This window comes from Ornithodoros turicata, unplaced genomic scaffold (assembly GCF_037126465.1).
Source record: "Ornithodoros turicata isolate Travis unplaced genomic scaffold, ASM3712646v1 Chromosome93, whole genome shotgun sequence".
Lineage (NCBI taxonomy): Eukaryota > Metazoa > Arthropoda > Arachnida > Ixodida > Argasidae > Ornithodoros > Ornithodoros turicata.
Window position 1 is genome coordinate 193,287 of NW_026999397.1, and position 14,797 is coordinate 208,083.

General features: G+C 43.9%; 2 long non-coding RNA genes across 2 annotated transcripts; one reads left to right on the forward strand and one right to left on the reverse strand.

Moving 5' to 3' along the window:
* Positions 1-1,375: 1,375 nt before the first annotated feature.
* On the reverse strand, positions 1,376-1,758 carry LOC135374665 (uncharacterized). Its single transcript, XR_010417057.1, has 2 exons — positions 1,661-1,758; positions 1,376-1,602 (listed from the first exon to the last, which is right to left on the reverse strand). It is a non-coding gene; the product is annotated as an uncharacterized LOC135374665 (long non-coding RNA).
* Positions 1,759-13,707: 11,949 nt separating this feature from the next.
* On the forward strand, positions 13,708-14,090 carry LOC135374664 (uncharacterized). The gene is made up of 2 exons (XR_010417056.1): positions 13,708-13,805; positions 13,864-14,090. It is a non-coding gene; the product is annotated as an uncharacterized LOC135374664 (long non-coding RNA).
* Positions 14,091-14,797: the final 707 nt, after the last annotated feature.

A 14,797-nucleotide genomic window follows, 5' to 3' on the forward strand; every position in this document is an offset into this window, starting at 1 on the left:
GCAATCGGTTGAACCGACTCAGAGCTTGGTCGTTTGAGCGAAATCACGCGTCCTACGACTAAAGCGCATGCGCGAAAGTTGGATCGGACGTTTCATACGGCTAAAATGTCGCTGGTCCCTCTAATGATAACGCAATTGCGGCAGGTCAAGTAAAGGACACCATGTTTGATAGGAAGAGATGGCTCTTCTGTAAGGTTAGGTTCTTTCAAGTTACTGCAGGCAGTGTGAGTTGCTGAAACGTATCTTCGTCACCGTCACGCAAACATGTACAAGATACTCAAAAATGTATTTAAGATCGAGTATGAATTAAAGTAATTAAGATAGAGCACAAAATACTTCAAGAAGTATTTGAAATACAATTAAGTTACTACATATCCTTGAACGCAAAACGTCAGCTGTCACTGGTGAATGCGGCAAGTCGCCACTTTGTCACATGAATCACTTAAACCCCGCGCACTACGCTAGCCGCCGCTGTGTGATAGGAGTCATCTAAACACGAGTCCCAGGAAGATGACAAAGAGATACCACGTAACTCCACTAAGTATATGTGAGTAGTATAGATTCGAGCCCCACAACAACCACTTTTTTCTAATCCAGTTGAAGGAATTTCTAATCCACCAGCCATTTCTAATCCAGGTCAAGCCAGGTCTAATCCAGGCTCGACCCCTTCATGGTGATCCATCTAATTCCTATGTCATTGGCTGCCATTCATTGCCACATTTGCTCACTCGCTCATAAACACCAAAATTATCTATTCTATTCAATTCTAAGTCAGTTCATAGGCTTCCAAATCGCTCTTTTTTCTAATCCAGTTCTAGGAATTTCTAATCCACCACCCAATTCAAATCTAGGTCAAGCCACTTCTAAGTCCTCTGGTTGGTTGGTCACAGCTCCATTCCTTCACGCTGATTGACCGATCCAGGCTCCACCCCTTCATGGTGATCCATCTAATTTCTATGTGATTGGCTACCGTTCATTGCCACAACATCTGCTCACTCGCTCGTAGACACCAAAATGATCTATTCTATTGAATTCTAAGTCATAGGCTTCCAAATCGCTCACCTGTCCATAGGTCCGGGGGGGTGGTCACTTCCATTCATTTCTAAAACCTAGTGATTGACCTATTGGCTGCCTCTCATACATGCTCAATAGACTCATTTGTCATTTCCACTCTCTAGTTACTCGGTCACACGCTTTCAACTGCATATTGCTTCATAATTTCAACCGCAACATAGACAGTCCCTCGTGGGTCAATTCCATTCATTTCTGGGCCAGCTCACAAGCCCCCCCCCAAATTGCATATTCGCTTGGGACGCTTTCTAGTTAATCCAGGACAACGCTTCGGAACAGTAAGGACATAGAAAAACACGGGAAATAGTTTTCAACATTTATTAGACACATCATGGCATTCTCAGAGAGATTGTAGTTCTCTCTGGGGCACTTCCAGCACACTGGACATTTCCACCCCGCATCCATGGCGTTTTTCACATAAGTACTGTGTGGATCACCCAAGCGTTCGTCCTTCTCCATCCACGGCTCAGTCCCAGACCGCATGCGAGAACAGCATGTCACGGAAGTATCAGTTCTCTTCCTGCACATCTCCTGGAGCGAAAAAAGAACATTATGAGCTTCACTATTTACATCATCCATTTAAACTTACCATATTCACAGCTTCCGTAAGGGTAGGATTCGATGTCATTGCAGAGGTATCTCTTGTCGTCGTATGCCATCAGACTTCTTTTGACGTTTCTGATGGTATACATGCACTGTTTCTTTCCAACGATTGATACTTGTTCGTTCGATACGCTCGTGTGATTGAACAAGGTATTGTAGTATGTCTCATGGAGGAGGTGCTTGCGTACAATATTCTTTTTGACCCCTTTAGCTCTTGCAATTTGCTTTCCTCCAGCTAATTTGATGGAATACATTTTAGCTTTCAAGCATATTACTTCTTCGATAGGTACACTGCCAGTTTCGCTTTTGAAAGCCCCAAGTCTCCCATGATTCTTTTCACTGTACAGTGGATGATCCCGGTCGAAGGAAGACAAATCTAAGTGGTCGTCAACAATCGCTAGTAACTGATCTTCGTAGTCCTTGCAGAATAGGCCGAGGATCAGAGAATCCGTGTCAAAGTAACAGGCAATCACTGGACAAGTGAGCTTACTCAGCAAGGTTTCGTAGTAGAATGAGTACATGGTTAATTTACTCAGTTCCAAAATCGTAAACCCAATCTGGAGCGGGAAATCGCATCGCACTTTTCTTTTGCGCATTTCGTACATGACACAATCCGGGGACAAAATTTCCATCCTCACGCATTCCGCCCGACTCCCGAGGCGACTCGCCGTCTCCTCATCGAAGGCTACTCGAATATCCCTCATGTTAAATTTATTTAAAAGCGTTCTTCCGAATACCGCATTATTTGAGAGTTTATAGAAATTTTTTTCGAACGTCGTGCTCGAGGCAACGCGCCTGGCAACATTGTCCTCAATGTAGGGACGCAGGAATGGTGCCTGACGAAATTTTAGGATTCGGTGAATTTTTGTCACTCTCATACCCAATCTACAATAGAGTGCGAGCAGCGCATAATGAACGACGTACTCGACCTTGTCCTTGCACGTGAGCAGCAGCTTTTTGCTGTTAGCTGGCTGATACATTAATTCTTCGAGAAGCCCTCGCTGGAATGGCGAAAGCCAATCCTTCGGGACGACCATCTTCTCAGGAGCCAGGGGAAAGTACCGTGTCAGTGCGTGGATAGATTTTGGATACTCCAAGTCACATACATACACGTAGCCAACGTCTGAATCAGTGGGGTGACGCATAAAATCCACGGAGCTAAAATCCTCGACCCATTCGAAATCACCAATTGGGAGGTGCTTTATCATACTGAATCCGTAAAGATTGTTGCAATCTATGTATGATATGTACACCTCCTCTTTATCGGGATCATAGCCACTACACAGAGGGTTATTGGCACGTAAATGACGCCTGCTCGCCTGACAGAGCCCACCTCTAACGCCCGATTCGATGGTTCTGTACATGTCCTCGTCGATGATTAACTCCAATTTTGCCTGCGTGTAATTTAGAGCGCATTGCCACGAATAGGATGCTAGAGAAACACAATGAAGCAATTCCAATCCACGTGCGCTGTAGCACAGACGTCGGAAGTGCTGCATCACGTCAGCATGTAATAGGGCATCCGTTTTCAGGTACAATGCATTATAATCCCGTAAACTCGAGCACCCAAAATGTTCAAATACATGCAGAGCGTACTGGTAGTCTTCGTCACTTATATCTTCTCCAGTTAGATCGTTTCGAAAGGCGGATTTTTCTGGCAAGGTCAATTCATCGTACACTGCAAAAGAACTAATATAGCTGTACGGGAATACACCTTTACGAAGCAAAATTTCGTAGTCATCTCCAAATGCCTGCTTAAGGCATTGGAACGCCTCTGCACCTCCCATGCATTTGACCGTTTCCACAAGCTCCCCCAGCGACGAATTCAGGTACTGCATGGTATCTCTGAAGAGGAAGGTGCCAATTTCAAACGAACGAATTTTTTCCATGGAGCTGGCTACAATGAAGGGAGGTCGCTTCCACCCGAGAATGTGAAATTCCCGCAGCAGCCCGGCCAAATCGTAGGACAAATTGTGTACCATGATCGGCAATTTTTCCCTAGTCGTGCACGCGACGTTACAGGGGTTACACAAAGTTGCGATATAATTTGTCTCGCCCGCACTACAATGCTTCGAATGATCATGATGCCGGACACGGGGTAGATCTTCGGTAAACTCCTGTTTACAGTACGCACAGTGGGTAGCAGCTCTGTGCTCAGCGCATTGCTCATCATTCAGCACCATTGCGGCGGAGCAAGCGTTCAGGGCGATCATCTCATCTCGCATTTCCATGAGCGCCTTCACACACTGCTTTGCCGCATCTTCCCCATGGTGCGTCCTGATGCGCAACACCCTTGAGTCGTGGGTACGCACGAGCACGGCACAAAAGCTAGAGGTGATGTGACGCTGCATGCCATCACTACTGGGCGCAAGTACGCTCTCCGTGTCCATCGCGACAACGTAGTTGTACTGTTGCATGTACTGTATTTTAGTAAATTCTACAAAGTTTTCTCCGGGTTCACAAAATTCTAATAGGATTTCGTTCACGTCCGCGCAAAGGCGTCGATGTTTCGCCATGCTCTTTTCCTCGTTAAAAGAGCGAGTGCAACGTTCGCATACGAAACGCGTGTTCTTTCTCGTCAACAAACGCTCGAGGGACTTAATTCCGAAAAAATGCTCATCAACCTCCAATAAGTGAATTTTCTTTTCGCTTTCCAGTTTTGGGGGTCGCGACACGTGCACTCCCTGATCGACGTACGCGTACACGTACACAGATATCCTATTTTTCTCTTCGAACTCGTCCAGATCAGCGAATGAAACAGGGAAGTGACTAGGCCACCAGTACTCTGTTGCATAATTTTCATATTTTTTCCATCGGTTCCTTTCCTGTGGGTGCAAGAGGGCGAGCGTATTGTATTTAAAGCACTCGCCCTCCTTACGCTCTGGTAAAGGGACATTTGTTAGGACATTCCTACGACTAGCCAAATTAGTGGGAAGTACCCCATTGCACCCGAATTTTTTAGTTTTCACAGAGGAAATACACATTTGAACTTTTTGGACATCAGTGGATACAAACCCACTACCCTCGCGCTGGTAATTTTCAATGCGCCCAGTGGACTCCTGAATCACATCCATCAAAGTATTTGCGATAGCTCCGTCGCTGTGGACTTCGCGAGCAAGCGCCATGAAATGAGCTATGTGTGCGGTTACATCCCCTCGATTTTCTTTCATCATTAGAACATCAGAACAAATGCAAAACCTAAAGGGTATCCTTTGCGCTCGCAAAATGGCAATTATAGTGTGGAGGTGGTTCATTAAATATTGTCGCAAGTCCTCTACTCCCTGATCGTGAACAGATGCCATTAGCACAAACGCTTTGACGATACCTCGAAATGCGCTATCAGTTTGAAAGAAAGGCAGGAAGGAAATGTCCACATAGGGATGTGATCGCTCGACGTGAGCATGCAATGTGGCAGGTGAAATGTCTGGAGAAGATGGTGAATTCTCTTCCAATGGCTCACCATCCCCGATATCATGAGGATCAAAAAAGCAGAACACGCATCTAGGCACTGAAAAAAAAAAGAAGAAACACTAAGAAATCGTGCACCACAGAGCGTGGATGAAAAATACTTACTTTTGAAGCGAGCTCCGCACACTCCCGACGCGATGCGAAGACTGCTGCCTCTTTACACATCCCCCCCACTTATATAGCGGCGACCTCGCTGCATGCCCCAACATGCACGGGTGCGAGGAGTCGTCATAGCCTAAAAATAACTTGCTCTGCATGTTCAAGGTCGCAGCTTGCCCTTGGCTTCACGTAATGCTCCGTCCGCCTACACCATTGCCACACCTGAGCGCAAAGTTCGCTCTCATCACATGGCATTCCGATATGCAAGTTGATTTCATGATCAGGCACACAACCATCCCATTTTGGCTGTGGAATTTCAATAATATTACTTAAAAGAAACAAATTGCAGTGAAACGCTGATTCATCTCAGACAGGAATTTCTACCCTCAGTGTTAAACCCTCAGATACCAGCATTTCTGCTCAATTAGCAAAATAGCTATGACTTCAAAAATTAAACACATGCTAAACAAACTACCATCAACTGCTATCAGATAATTATTGCATAATGCTAAATACTCATTTGCATTGTCCCTGCGTGAAGAAAGTACAGGACAAGGGTACACAAATTCACTTAAACGATGAGGGAAAAGGCTTAAGACCTCAGGTCACCACACATCGCCACGCGGCTAGCACAACATGACACCAACAAGATACTAGCAGCGGGAAGAACTGCAACACTGCTAAACAAGTCCAGACATGCCATGATGACGTCACAAACCAGGAAAAAAGCACACGCGCGCGCGCGCGCGCACACAGCAGCTCAGGAATGCACAAGGAGAAGTGCTTTATTGGAATTTCTACTCCTGGCTCAGACACCAACATTTCTGCTCAAATCTGCCATAACTGCAAGATTAAGCACTGCTTACTTCATCGAGCACCCATCAAAATCTAACAAACAAAAAACAAACAAACCCACATTCCGTAATAGAACACTATTCAGCTTTACCAAGTGATTTTCTTCTGCTTTAGCAGTGAAAGAAGAAAAGAGCCATGAAAAATTACACGTACTTTTGCTTGAATAGCTATAAGATATACAAAAAAAAAAAAAAAAAAAACGAAGCACAGGCTGTGACAAAGGCACTCATTTCTGCTATCAGATAATTATTGCATAATGCTACATACACAGTCACGTTGTCCCTGTGTAAAGAAAGCACAGGACAAGGGTACACAAATCGAATTGGGAAAATCACTTCTACTCGCGTAGCATAATACGATATACGCTGATTTTTTTTTTTTTTTACGGGCGAAAATTGCAATAAGAAGCCACTGCTATGCAAGTGCAACAACCATTATTTTTAAATCAACATTTTATGCAATACCACATAAATTTATCACTCGAGTCACATGAAAAGGCATACACAATGTACTTACTGGTTAAGTGGGGTCACAGTTGCACACACACACACACAACACAGACACAACGAGCGACAGTGAAAAATAAGAAATTACACGCACTTCTGCTCGAATAGCAAAGTGTCAAGCATGACAAAACACATTTGCTACCACAAGAAAATTATTAAACAGAATAATACAATATTCGCAAAAATTAAGCTTGTGTGGCAAACACACAACCTGAGGAACACACCTATTCACATCTGCTTTCTGAATTTGTTATACAGGCGTGAGCGATTCGATAAGAATATAAAGCACGCTGCTTGGAGAAAGCATATATCATGTGTAGCTCAGTCTACTCTATTGAAAATGTGATAAACCTTATTTTTCAAACAAAAAAATCACAGTCGGCATAATATACGGCAATATCGGCAATATCACTGAAGTCAAACACATTGAACTTACTTGTCAAGTGGGGTCCCAGCTGCACAAACGCGCACACACACTCACACATTTTTAGTGCCTCACAACGAGCAAAAACACAAGCTCTATTCACAGTCACATAAATTCATATTATTCCTCACGTCAATAATTATCCAACCATCGTCAAGACGGGGAACACGCATATGCCAATGCGAAACAATAGGCCTTCCCGCCGGATGTAATACGATATCGCCAGTCGACCGTCCCAAAGCAAAAAAGAAACACAGCATCTCAGGAATGCATGTTGCCTATACATCCAAGAACAGCGCGCAGCAATTATAATACAGTATGGGATTCATTTCTTTGTACTTTTGTTTGCTTGCATATAAATATTTCACAAGAAATATTACAGAGTGTCAAAGGAGAACAGCATTCACTACACCCTGTAGCTCTTATCGTTTTTAAACAAACCAGTTTTCATATGTTCATAACCACACTACCATTCACTAAATAGGGGAGTCACTATTGATTCAAATAAGATAAAATATCATTCCATCGTCATCGATTGCAAACTTCACGCAAGAATAAGCAACTGCTGCGCGCCGTATGTTTCTTATAATAAACACCAAATCTCGCCGTGTTAAACACCAATAGCAACGATTTTTTTTGTATTTTGTATTTATTTTTGCCGTTTCCAGCAGCTCAATACATTGTGCGAGTCATCAAAAATTAAAAATTTCTGATCTGCTGCTGTTAAAGTGATAAAACAATGTGCCTGCAGGGGGAAACGGCAAAAATAAATACAAAATACAAAAAAATCGTTGCTATTGGTGTTTAACACGGCGAGATTTGGTGTTTATTATAAGAAACATACGGCGCGCAGCAGTTGCTTATTCTTGCGTGAAGTTTGCAATCGATGACGATGGAATGATATTTTATCTTATTTGAATCAATAGTGACTCCCCTATTTAGTGAATGGTAGTGTGGTTATGAACATATGAAAACTGGTTTGTTTAAAAACGATAAGAGCTACAGGGTGTAGTGAATGCTGTTCTCCTTTGACACTCTGTAATATTTCTTGTGAAATATTTATATGCAAGCAAACAAAAGTACAAAGAAATGAATCCCATACTGTATTATAATTGCTGCGCGCTGTTCTTGGATGTATAGGCAACATGCATTCCTGAGATGCTGTGTTTCTTTTTTGCTTTGGGACGGTCGACTGGCGATATCGTATTACATCCGGCGGGAAGGCCTATTGTTTCGCATTGGCATATGCGTGTTCCCCGTCTTGACGATGGTTGGATAATTATTGACGTGAGGAATAATATGAATTTATGTGACTGTGAATAGAGCTTGTGTTTTTGCTCGTTGTGAGGCACTAAAAATGTGTGAGTGTGTGTGCGCGTTTGTGCAGCTGGGACCCCACTTGACAAGTAAGTTCAATGTGTTTGACTTCAGTGATATTGCCGATATTGCCGTATATTATGCCGACTGTGATTTTTTTGTTTGAAAAATAAGGTTTATCACATTTTCAATAGAGTAGACTGAGCTACACATGATATATGCTTTCTCCAAGCAGCGTGCTTTATATTCTTATCGAATCGCTCACGCCTGTATAACAAATTCAGAAAGCAGATGTGAATAGGTGTGTTCCTCAGGTTGTGTGTTTGCCACACAAGCTTAATTTTTGCGAATATTGTATTATTCTGTTTAATAATTTTCTTGTGGTAGCAAATGTGTTTTGTCATGCTTGACACTTTGCTATTCGAGCAGAAGTGCGTGTAATTTCTTATTTTTCACTGTCGCTCGTTGTGTCTGTGTTGTGTGTGTGTGTGTGCAACTGTGACCCCACTTAACCAGTAAGTACATTGTGTATGCCTTTTCATGTGACTCGAGTGATAAATTTATGTGGTATTGCATAAAATGTTGATTTAAAAATAATGGTTGTTGCACTTGCATAGCAGTGGCTTCTTATTGCAATTTTCGCCCGTAAAAAAAAAAAAAAAATCAGCGTATATCGTATTATGCTACGCGAGTAGAAGTGATTTTCCCAATTCGATTTGTGTACCCTTGTCCTGTGCTTTCTTTACACAGGGACAACGTGACTGTGTATGTAGCATTATGCAATAATTATCTGATAGCAGAAATGAGTGCCTTTGTCACAGCCTGTGCTTCGTTTTTTTTTTTTTGTATCTCTTATAGCTATTCAAGCAAAAGTACGTGTAATTTTTCATGGCTCTTTTCTTCTTTCACTGCTAAAGCAGAAGAAAATCACTTGGTAAAGCTGAATAGTGTTCTATTACGGAATGTGGGTTTGTTTGTTTTTTGTTTGTTAGATTTTGATGGGTGCTCGATGAAGTAAGCAGTGCTTAATCTTGCAGTTATGGCAGATTTGAGCAGAAATGTTGGTGTCTGAGCCAGGAGTAGAAATTCCAATAAAGCACTTCTCCTTGTGCATTCCTGAGCTGCTGTGTGCGCGCGCGCGCGCGCGTGTGCTTTTTTCCTGGTTTGTGACGTCATCATGGCATGTCTGGACTTGTTTAGCAGTGTTGCAGTTCTTCCCGCTGCTAGTATCTTGTTGGTGTCATGTTGTGCTAGCCGCGTGGCGATGTGTGGTGACCTGAGGTCTTAAGCCTTTTCCCTCATCGTTTAAGTGAATTTGTGTACCCTTGTCCTGTACTTTCTTCACGCAGGGACAATGCAAATGAGTATTTAGCATTATGCAATAATTATCTGATAGCAGTTGATGGTAGTTTGTTTAGCATGTGTTTAATTTTTGAAGTCATAGCTATTTTGCTAATTGAGCAGAAATGCTGGTATCTGAGGGTTTAACACTGAGGGTAGAAATTCCTGTCTGAGATGAACCAGCGTTTCACTGCAATTTGTTTCTTTTAAGTAATATTATTGAAATTCCACAGCCAAAATGGGATGGTTGTGTGCCTGATCATGAAATCAACTTGCATATCGGAATGCCATGTGATGAGAGCGAACTTTGCGCTCAGGTGTGGCAATGGTGTAGGCGGACGGAGCATTACGTGAAGCCAAGGGCAAGCTGCGACCTTGAACATGCAGAGCAAGTTATTTTTAGGCTATGACGACTCCTCGCACCCGTGCATGTTGGGGCATGCAGCGAGGTCGCCGCTATATAAGTGGGGGGGATGTGTAAAGAGGCAGCAGTCTTCGCATCGCGTCGGGAGTGTGCGGAGCTCGCTTCAAAAGTAAGTATTTTTCATCCACGCTCTGTGGTGCACGATTTCTTAGTGTTTCTTCTTTTTTTTTTTCAGTGCCTAGATGCGTGTTCTGCTTTTTTGATCCTCATGATATCGGGGATGGTGAGCCATTGGAAGAGAATTCACCATCTTCTCCAGACATTTCACCTGCCACATTGCATGCTCACGTCGAGCGATCACATCCCTATGTGGACATTTCCTTCCTGCCTTTCTTTCAAACTGATAGCGCATTTCGAGGTATCGTCAAAGCGTTTGTGCTAATGGCATCTGTTCACGATCAGGGAGTAGAGGACTTGCGACAATATTTAATGAACCACCTCCACACTATAATTGCCATTTTGCGAGCGCAAAGGATACCCTTTAGGTTTTGCATTTGTTCTGATGTTCTAATGATGAAAGAAAATCGAGGGGATGTAACCGCACACATAGCTCATTTCATGGCGCTTGCTCGCGAAGTCCACAGCGACGGAGCTATCGCAAATACTTTGATGGATGTGATTCAGGAGTCCACTGGGCGCATTGAAAATTACCAGCGCGAGGGTAGTGGGTTTGTATCCACTGATGTCCAAAAAGTTCAAATGTGTATTTCCTCTGTGAAAACTAAAAAATTCGGGTGCAATGGGGTACTTCCCACTAATTTGGCTAGTCGTAGGAATGTCCTAACAAATGTCCCTTTACCAGAGCGTAAGGAGGGCGAGTGCTTTAAATACAATACGCTCGCCCTCTTGCACCCACAGGAAAGGAACCGATGGAAAAAATATGAAAATTATGCAACAGAGTACTGGTGGCCTAGTCACTTCCCTGTTTCATTCGCTGATCTGGACGAGTTCGAAGAGAAAAATAGGATATCTGTGTACGTGTACGCGTACGTCGATCAGGGAGTGCACGTGTCGCGACCCCCAAAACTGGAAAGCGAAAAGAAAATTCACTTATTGGAGGTTGATGAGCATTTTTTCGGAATTAAGTCCCTCGAGCGTTTGTTGACGAGAAAGAACACGCGTTTCGTATGCGAACGTTGCACTCGCTCTTTTAACGAGGAAAAGAGCATGGCGAAACATCGACGCCTTTGCGCGGACGTGAACGAAATCCTATTAGAATTTTGTGAACCCGGAGAAAACTTTGTAGAATTTACTAAAATACAGTACATGCAACAGTACAACTACGTTGTCGCGATGGACACGGAGAGCGTACTTGCGCCCAGTAGTGATGGCATGCAGCGTCACATCACCTCTAGCTTTTGTGCCGTGCTCGTGCGTACCCACGACTCAAGGGTGTTGCGCATCAGGACGCACCATGGGGAAGATGCGGCAAAGCAGTGTGTGAAGGCGCTCATGGAAATGCGAGATGAGATGATCGCCCTGAACGCTTGCTCCGCCGCAATGGTGCTGAATGATGAGCAATGCGCTGAGCACAGAGCTGCTACCCACTGTGCGTACTGTAAACAGGAGTTTACCGAAGATCTACCCCGTGTCCGGCATCATGATCATTCGAAGCATTGTAGTGCGGGCGAGACAAATTATATCGCAACTTTGTGTAACCCCTGTAACGTCGCGTGCACGACTAGGGAAAAATTGCCGATCATGGTACACAATTTGTCCTACGATTTGGCCAAGCTGCTGCGGGAATTTCACATTCTCGGGTGGAAGCGACCTCCCTTCATTGTAGCCAGCTCCATGGAAAAAATTCGTTCGTTTGAAATTGGCACCTTCCTCTTCAGAGATACCATGCAGTACCTGAATTCGTCGCTGGGGGAGCTTGTGGAAACGGTCAAATGCATGGGAGGTGCAGAGGCGTTCCAATGCCTTAAGCAGGCATTTGGAGATGACTACGAAATTTTGCTTCGTAAAGGTGTATTCCCGTACAGCTATATTAGTTCTTTTGCAGTGTACGATGAATTGACCTTGCCAGAAAAATCCGCCTTTCGAAACGATCTAACTGGAGAAGATATAAGTGACGAAGACTACCAGTACGCTCTGCATGTATTTGAACATTTTGGGTGCTCGAGTTTACGGGATTATAATGCATTGTACCTGAAAACGGATGCCCTATTACATGCTGACGTGATGCAGCACTTCCGACGTCTGTGCTACAGCGCACGTGGATTGGAATTGCTTCATTGTGTTTCTCTAGCATCCTATTCGTGGCAATGCGCTCTAAATTACACGCAGGCAAAATTGGAGTTAATCATCGACGAGGACATGTACAGAACCATCGAATCGGGCGTTAGAGGTGGGCTCTGTCAGGCGAGCAGGCGTCATTTACGTGCCAATAACCCTCTGTGTAGTGGCTATGATCCCGATAAAGAGGAGGTGTACATATCATACATAGATTGCAACAATCTTTACGGATTCAGTATGATAAAGCACCTCCCAATTGGTGATTTCGAATGGGTCGAGGATTTTAGCTCCGTGGATTTTATGCGTCACCCCACTGATTCAGACGTTGGCTACGTGTATGTATGTGACTTGGAGTATCCAAAATCTATCCACGCACTGACACGGTACTTTCCCCTGGCTCCTGAGAAGATGGTCGTCCCGAAGGATTGGCTTTCGCCATTCCAGCGAGGGCTTCTCGAAGAATTAATGTATCAGCCAGCTAACAGCAAAAAGCTGCTGCTCACGTGCAAGGACAAGGTCGAGTACGTCGTTCATTATGCGCTGCTCGCACTCTATTGTAGATTGGGTATGAGAGTGACAAAAATTCACCGAATCCTAAAATTTCGTCAGGCACCATTCCTGCGTCCCTACATTGAGGACAATGTTGCCAGGCGCGTTGCCTCGAGCACGACGTTCGAAAAAAATTTCTATAAACTCTCAAATAATGCGGTATTCGGAAGAACGCTTTTAAATAAATTTAACATGAGGGATATTCGAGTAGCCTTCGATGAGGAGACGGCGAGTCGCCTCGGGAGTCGGGCGGAATGCGTGAGGATGGAAATTTTGTCCCCGGATTGTGTCATGTACGAAATGCGCAAAAGAAAAGTGCGATGCGATTTCCCGCTCCAGATTGGGTTTACGATTTTGGAACTGAGTAAATTAACCATGTACTCATTCTACTACGAAACCTTGCTGAGTAAGCTCACTTGTCCAGTGATTGCCTGTTACTTTGACACGGATTCTCTGATCCTCGGCCTATTCTGCAAGGACTACGAAGATCAGTTACTAGCGATTGTTGACGACCACTTAGATTTGTCTTCCTTCGACCGGGATCATCCACTGTACAGTGAAAAGAATCATGGGAGACTTGGGGCTTTCAAAAGCGAAACTGGCAGTGTACCTATCGAAGAAGTAATATGCTTGAAAGCTAAAATGTATTCCATCAAATTAGCTGGAGGAAAGCAAATTGCAAGAGCTAAAGGGGTCAAAAAGAATATTGTACGCAAGCACCTCCTCCATGAGACATACTACAATACCTTGTTCAATCACACGAGCGTATCGAACGAACAAGTATCAATCGTTGGAAAGAAACAGTGCATGTATACCATCAGAAACGTCAAAAGAAGTCTGATGGCATACGACGACAAGAGATACCTCTGCAATGACATCGAATCCTACCCTTACGGAAGCTGTGAATATGGTAAGTTTAAATGGATGATGTAAATAGTGAAGCTCATAATGTTCTTTTTTCGCTCCAGGAGATGTGCAGGAAGAGAACTGATACTTCCGTGACATGCTGTTCTCGCATGCGGTCTGGGACTGAGCCGTGGATGGAGAAGGACGAACGCTTGGGTGATCCACACAGTACTTATGTGAAAAACGCCATGGATGCGGGGTGGAAATGTCCAGTGTGCTGGAAGTGCCCCAGAGAGAACTACAATCTCTCTGAGAATGCCATGATGTGTCTAATAAATGTTGAAAACTATTTCCCGTGTTTTTCTATGTCCTTACTGTTCCGAAGCGTTGTCCTGGATTAACTAGAAAGCGTCCCAAGCGAATATGCAATTTGGGGGGGGGCTTGTGAGCTGGCCCAGAAATGAATGGAATTGACCCACGAGGGACTGTCTATGTTGCGGTTGAAATTATGAAGCAATATGCAGTTGAAAGCGTGTGACCGAGTAACTAGAGAGTGGAAATGACAAATGAGTCTATTGAGCATGTATGAGAGGCAGCCAATAGGTCAATCACTAGGTTTTAGAAATGAATGGAAGTGACCACCCCCCCGGACCTATGGACAGGTGAGCGATTTGGAAGCCTATGACTTAGAATTCAATAGAATAGATCATTTTGGTGTCTACGAGCGAGTGAGCAGATGTTGTGGCAATGAACGGTAGCCAATCACATAGAAATTAGATGGATCACCATGAAGGGGTGGAGCCTGGATCGGTCAATCAGCGTGAAGGAATGGAGCTGTGACCAACCAACCAGAGGACTTAGAAGTGGCTTGACCTAGATTTGAATTGGGTGGTGGATTAGAAATTCCTAGAACTGGATTAGAAAAAAGAGCGATTTGGAAGCCTATGAACTGACTTAGAATTGAATAGAATAGATAATTTTGGTGTTTATGAGCGAGTGAGCAAATGTGGCAATGAATGGCAGCCAATGACATAGGAATTAGATGGATCACCATGA